The 6,482-nt window shown below is 40.4% G+C and overlaps 1 non-coding gene across 1 annotated transcript; it reads left to right on the plus strand.

Annotated features, from left to right (window-relative positions):
- The first annotated feature begins 5,086 nt into the window (after positions 1-5,086).
- LOC119935911 lies at positions 5,087-5,224 on the plus strand. Its single transcript, XR_005453509.1, has one exon. It is a non-coding gene; the product is annotated as a small nucleolar RNA SNORA7 (small nucleolar RNA).
- Positions 5,225-6,482: the final 1,258 nt, after the last annotated feature.

A 6,482-nucleotide genomic window follows, 5' to 3' on the forward strand; every position in this document is an offset into this window, starting at 1 on the left:
GTCAAAGAGGTTAAGCAAGAAAATTCCACCTTTCCTGGCTGAGATGAAGGGCCATAATGTACTTGGGGCTCGAAATTTTAAGAGTTTCCCACAATGCTTTAAATCATGGATGATTGAACGTCTTGCTTTGCCCTCCTTGTGTCTCAGAAGTTGGTGTTCTCCCAGGTGGCAGACAGCCCAATCATCAGATTGTCCACACCCTGTGGTTTTAGGATTATGCTTGCAGCATCCTATTTGCATTCCAAATCCTGCATCACCCTCTGGCATCTCAATCTTCTCTTCCCTCCTATAAGCCTGAACTGAAAGAACACATCTATCTGCCTAAATGGTTCACATCAGACAGATTTCTGGAAGAAAGAATCAAAAAGGAAACGAGAATCAGTGTGGCCTAATGAAAAGCACACGGGCCTGGGTGTCAGATAGCCTTGGTTATAATCTTAGCTCTGCCACTTACCTCCTATGTAACCTTGAGCAAATCACTTAACTTCTCTGTGCTTCAGTTTCCTCCTGTGTAAAATTGGTATTCAATACTTGTCCTTCCTGTGACCATCAGATTGTCTTGTTTATTCATACAATGCTTGATGCGTTGTAAGCACTTAGCATACTATTGTAATTGCTACTATGATTGTTATTATTTTCACTCTTGTTCAATGGAAATAAGAAATGATGTGTACTAAAATCATTATGACCGATGCCTGATTTTTCTGAAACCCATCCAGTTTCTTGGTGACATCGAGCCAATGTTCATTTACATTGCTAAATTAGTTTCAGGATAAAGACCCCATGATCAATTTTGCTGGTCATTTTTACTTCTTTTCTACAGTGGCTTCATAGTGAGCACTAGACAAGCGAGTCCTGTGCTTGCTGTCAGGGTGGTATAACTTTCAGAAGACAAAATTCCAGAGGCAGTAAAGCTGTCTGAGTTCGCTCAGGTAAGGTACAGAAGAGTGCATAGGAGGAACTTACTTGTACAAGGTTAAATCCTGTAAATAAATAGGTTTTGTGTTTTATAAAACAGGCAACAACTGGATTGATTTGATTCTCAGTGGAGATTCACATCACAGGCCACTTGTTTTAAGCCTTTCTGACCCTTTGATTTCAATCTCCAATCCGATGAAACAAAGCTAGTACTTTATTAGCCGTGGAGATCTATTTTAAAAGTCAAATGCCATTCTTGTGCAATAGATTTCCACTTGGATGTTATCTTCGAAGGACTGGACTCCATTTAATCCAGAGCTTTTCAAGGTCTTTGAAACATCATTATCACACTACTGTTTTCCTTACTCATTGCAACATATGAGGCATTTTTAGTAAGCAGGATATTAGTTTTCTCTCATTTTCCATTCTCTTTACTGTTTCCTTTTAGCTTCACCCCGACCCAATCTCTTGTCATACATCCCAGTTCGTCAAAACCCCTTGACCCCAATTTCTTAGTCCAGTGGGTCCAATTCTGTTCTGCCTTCTTGACATTCCCCCACTTCTTTGTTCAGTTTTCTTGGCTTTTCCACATCATTCCTCTCTCTGTTTAACACTGAGCTCTGTATTTAGGCCCGGTCAGCTCAATTATGTTTCTTTTCGCCCTACTAAACCTGCCGCCTCACCCTCAGCTGGCCGAAGGTGCCACAGGAGATTCCGAGTTACTTCTCTATAGATTGGCTTGCTGTCATCTGGTCAAGCTCCAAGATAGTCAGGACACTGTGGGGAATTGGGACTACCTCATCTGAATTATGATGTGGCTGATTCATGGGGCCACTGAAGTCATTATTTTTATTATAAATTCTTAGGGTTAAATTTATATGGCAGAGACACCACTCCCGGTTATGGACAGAATGATCTCACTGGGAAAGGAATCATTCTCCTCATTCATTTCAAAACAAATCAAGCTATAAAAGAGACCATAAATACCTCCAGTAAATTCACAATCTGGATAAAGGAGGTAATTTTAAAAAGAGTGTCTAATCGTGAAAGACGGGGAACACATTGTATGTGTTAATATGCTTACCTATTACTTCTTTGAGAGACCTGAGGAATATATTTACCTTGTGCCCGGAGAGGAAGTGGAGCAAAAATAAAGGGAACCAGAGTAGTGAAAAGACAGCAGGAAATGACTTGGAAAGGAACATTTCTATTCCTAGTGAATACAAACTTGTTAACTTTACAAAATACAGGAACAGTAAACGTGTTCTGCATATCCTATCTGAAGTGTTATCTAGACCAGCACCTTTTTGAAAAGAGGCGACTGCACATAGAGGGCATTTTCAATGCAAAAAAGAAGATGATATCAGATGATAGAATTCTAATATGCAAATTTTAACATGGTATAAAGCGCAAGGTCTGGGTATGCTAGGAACTCATGGAGCTGTGTAGATTTCTATAAAGATAATATCATTGTGACACTAAGTTCTTACTATGCGTCAAGCACTGAACCAAACACTGGGATGAATTCAAAGTAATCAGGTGGGGCACAGTCCCTGGCACACACAAGGTTCACAGAGTGAATAGGCATTTAGTCTTCTCTTAAAATGAGGAATTTGAGGCACAGAGAATTTGTGACCTTTAAAAAAATTGGTATTTGTTAAGCAATTACTATGTGCCAGGCACTGTTCTAAGCACTGGGGTAGATACAAGGCAATCAGGTTGGACACAGTCCATGTCCCATATGGGGCTCGTAGGTTTAATCCACATTTTGCAGATAAGGAACTGAGGTCCAGAGAAGTTAAGTAACTTGCCCAAGGTCAAACAGCAGACAAGTGGCAGAGCCAGGATTAAAACCCAGGTCTTTCTGACTCGTAGGCCTGTTCCACATCCACTAGGCCATGCTGCTTCTCAACTCCTCTGTACTCCACTCCCAAACATTAGAGAAGATCCAGAAGCCACAGAGTCTTCCTTTCTCAGAGTTCAGGATTCTAATGCCAGTGTTCTTGGTTATTGTCAAGGCAGGCATGAAAAAGCAACTCTGGCCAAAGTGGGGCTTAAAAGACATCCATATAGAGCTAATGTAAATGAAGGAGAAAGTTGAAATGAAACAATATACTCAGTCAATCTTTACAATGCTTCATTCAAATATTGCTTATTAAATATCTAGTCTTGCCCATGCTTTTAGTCATTTTTAGCTGTGAATTCTGCACTGAAACACACTGACATTTTAATGTAATAATAATAATAGTAATTTTGGTATTTGTTAAGCACTTACTATATGCCAAGCACTGTTCTAAGCACTGGGGGAGATACAAGGTAATCAGGTTGTCCCACATGGGGCTCACGGTCAGTCCCCATTTTACAGATGAGGTAGCTGAGGCACAGAGAAGAGAAGTGACTTGCCCAAAGTCACACAGCTGGCAAGCGGCAGAGCCAGGATTAGAACCCATGACCTCTGACTCCCAAGCCCAGGCTCTTTCCACTACGCCACGCTGATAACTTGAGTGCCTGAAAATCATTCTTGGTTCTCTCATATTTTGTATCTTAATTCAGATATGAGTACCCTGTGAGGTAGACGTATAATAAATTAGATATTGTGCTGACATCAGTTTGCTTCCAACACTTTTTCCCTGGATAATACCACAGGGGATGAGGGTGAAGAGTAGGAAGAGTGAGGTGAAGGGCTGAATGCTTACACATGATACATAAGGAACACACACACACATGCATAAACACACATACACACAAAATTAATTCTTAATTTACACTTAACTTCCCAGTCTGGGAGGATTAAATTTATCTTCTTCAGTGGCATCTTTGATCTGCTGACCTTCTGGCAGTGGACTAAGTGGAAGGAAATTAAGTATTGAACCTGATTTCCACAAGAAAGGGGTCTTTTCTTCCAGTTCTGAGATGATCCCAAGGGAATTTCTGCTTCTCCAAAACTTTTTTCTGAATTTTTGGCAACATATTCTATGAGCTAGTGTTATTATTTTAGCCCAGATGCTTTTCATAGCTTTAGCTTTGACTGTCTGGAAGAATGCAGGAATTGTAATAGCACTTTCCTCTGATCCAAAGCACCGGAACATACTCTGGTAGAGAGGTGCCAAGTAAATCATCACTATTATGAGAATTGATTATTATTCAATATAGACGGAGGACAGAGACACAAGTTTTTCTGAAGCCACATCCTACATTAGTTATTTTAGATCTTCCTCACCTACTGGATTATTTCCTTCTTCTAATTGTCTCTTTTCCTCTTCAGAGATCAATAGAGAGTTTTCCAATAAGTGAATTAAATTAAAGGAGGTGCAAGACCTAAACAAAATCACTAGTAAAAGATGACAAACTCCAACTCCCCAAGTCCCCAAATCTCAAATTTTTTTTGGCTTTTGGAGAGCTCGTATTCTGAATCACTGTTGGCAAAGGGAGTTAAATCACATGCATACTGTTTGGCTTGATACTTTATGGTGGAAAGATAATATTTTATTACTTGTTCTTCTTTACATATTTGTCATTTCAACAAATGGGAGGGATGGATTGTTAGAGTCAACCTAGTAGCAAGGGGGAAGACTGCTGCGTTGAAAAGAGCTGGCTCCTCGCTGCTTTGGTAAAGAGGGTGGATCCAACTGGGTCCAGGAACATTTTTCTGTCTCCATGCAGACATGGTTGTTGTGGACAGGGAAGGTGTCTGTTCTGTTATACTGTATTTTCCCAAGTGCTTAGTATAGTGCTCTGCAGACAGTAAGTGCTCAATAAATACAATTGACTGACTGACTGACAGTATGTGGCTTCAGCAGAGAGCCATGTAGTATTGTTCTTTTACAAATGAAAATATCTGGGGTGGGGCAATGAGAGGTTTGGGAAACAAGGGACAGTTTTGAGGTGCACTGGAGTCAGGAATGTCCCTAGGAATAGTGAAGGGGAAGGGGATAGAGGAAGTGGGTGACTGAGAGATTTACAGTGTGTTTATGCAACTGAAGTTATTTAGCCATCACGTCCGTGCTCATTTGGGAATGTAATTGTGTAGAAAATATCCCTTGATGTAATCTTTCATGATTCTAATTTAAGAAGCATATTATAGATCACATTTATTGAGTACTTACTAGGTGCAGAGCACTGGATTAAGTGCTTGGGAGAGTACAACGTAACAGTAGACACATTCCCTTCCCTCTCAGGGTCGCACCTAGAGAGTTTCCAGTACTCTACCAGTCCTGACTATGGGAGGGAGAGTCAGGCAGAAGCATATCCATTCCATTCCTAGGTTGGGCAGTGATTAGTGAGTGGAAGGCAATCTGCTACAAGTCAAAACTCCCCTGTGCTGGGCAGCAGCGGCATGGGAGAGAGCCAAGGGCGGAAGCTCAAGTTTACTGCATGGAAGGAGGCAATGGTGATCAAATTCCATGTTTTTACCAAGAAAACTCTATGGATACACTACCAGAATGATTGCATATGAAGGTGGGGCACACTGGGAGAGATGTGTCCGTGATGTCGCTATGGGTCGGACACCATTTGGCAGCATAAGACAACAAGACACATTCCCTTCTTAATAGCAGTTATTATGGTGCTGGGTTGTAAGGTAATCTGAATAAAGGTGTTATTTTAGGAGGTATTTAACCTATTGTAGAACTGCACTATGCATTAGACAGGGCCCACTGACCAAACAGGAATATGATTTTGACTTTTAAATAGGTTGAACAGTCATAGCTTCTGAGTTTCTGTATTAGAGGGGTTGTTTTAGGAATGACTAAATGTCATTGTTCTTCAGTATAATCCACATTTAGAAGTCTTTTTGATGGGAGATTGCTTGTAATGATGAGGATGTCAGTGGTCACTAAATCAGGTTTTAAAGAGGCTCTGGCATATTTTATTGCCAATTGTCAATGACAATGGCCACTATTTTACCAAGGACAGTGGCCATTTATCTGTAGGGCTTATGAGGCAGAAACAGAACACAATGTTTCTGTGCTGTCCTGAAATAGTGACATCTGTGTATACTTCTATGCACAGAATACTTCTATAATTCTGCTGTATTGTAGTCTCCCAAGTGCTTAGTACAGAGATTTGCACATAGTAAAGTGCTCAATAAATGGCATTTATTTATTGATACCAAATCCTTTGTTCTCCGGGGTGTACTCGATTATTGAATATGCGAGTTTGGAGTTGAGCAGTTACATTTTGCCTTCAACAGATCGGCACTATTTGGCAACTAATTTACTTGTGCTTTCCTTTGGCTCAATAAGAATCCTACTGGCTTCTTGACTGTTAGTATTAAGACATTTAAAAATAGAGTAAAATTATAAAAAGGTCACTTAAAAAATGTGAAGGTTGGGTGTAGAAGTTTCAATTTTAAGATTTAAGGAAGTTATGCTTTTTCAAGCACTCTTATTCATTCATTCAGTTGTATTTATTGAGCACTTACTGTGTGCAGAGCACTGTACTAAGTGCTTGGGAAGTACAAGTTGGCAACATATAGAGACGGTCCCTACCCAACAATGGGCTCACAGTCTAGAAGAAGCAGTGTGGCTCAGTGGAAAGAGCACGGGCTTTGGAGTCACAGGTCA

This window comes from Tachyglossus aculeatus, chromosome 12 (genome assembly GCF_015852505.1).
Source record: "Tachyglossus aculeatus isolate mTacAcu1 chromosome 12, mTacAcu1.pri, whole genome shotgun sequence".
Taxonomy (NCBI): domain Eukaryota; kingdom Metazoa; phylum Chordata; class Mammalia; order Monotremata; family Tachyglossidae; genus Tachyglossus; species Tachyglossus aculeatus.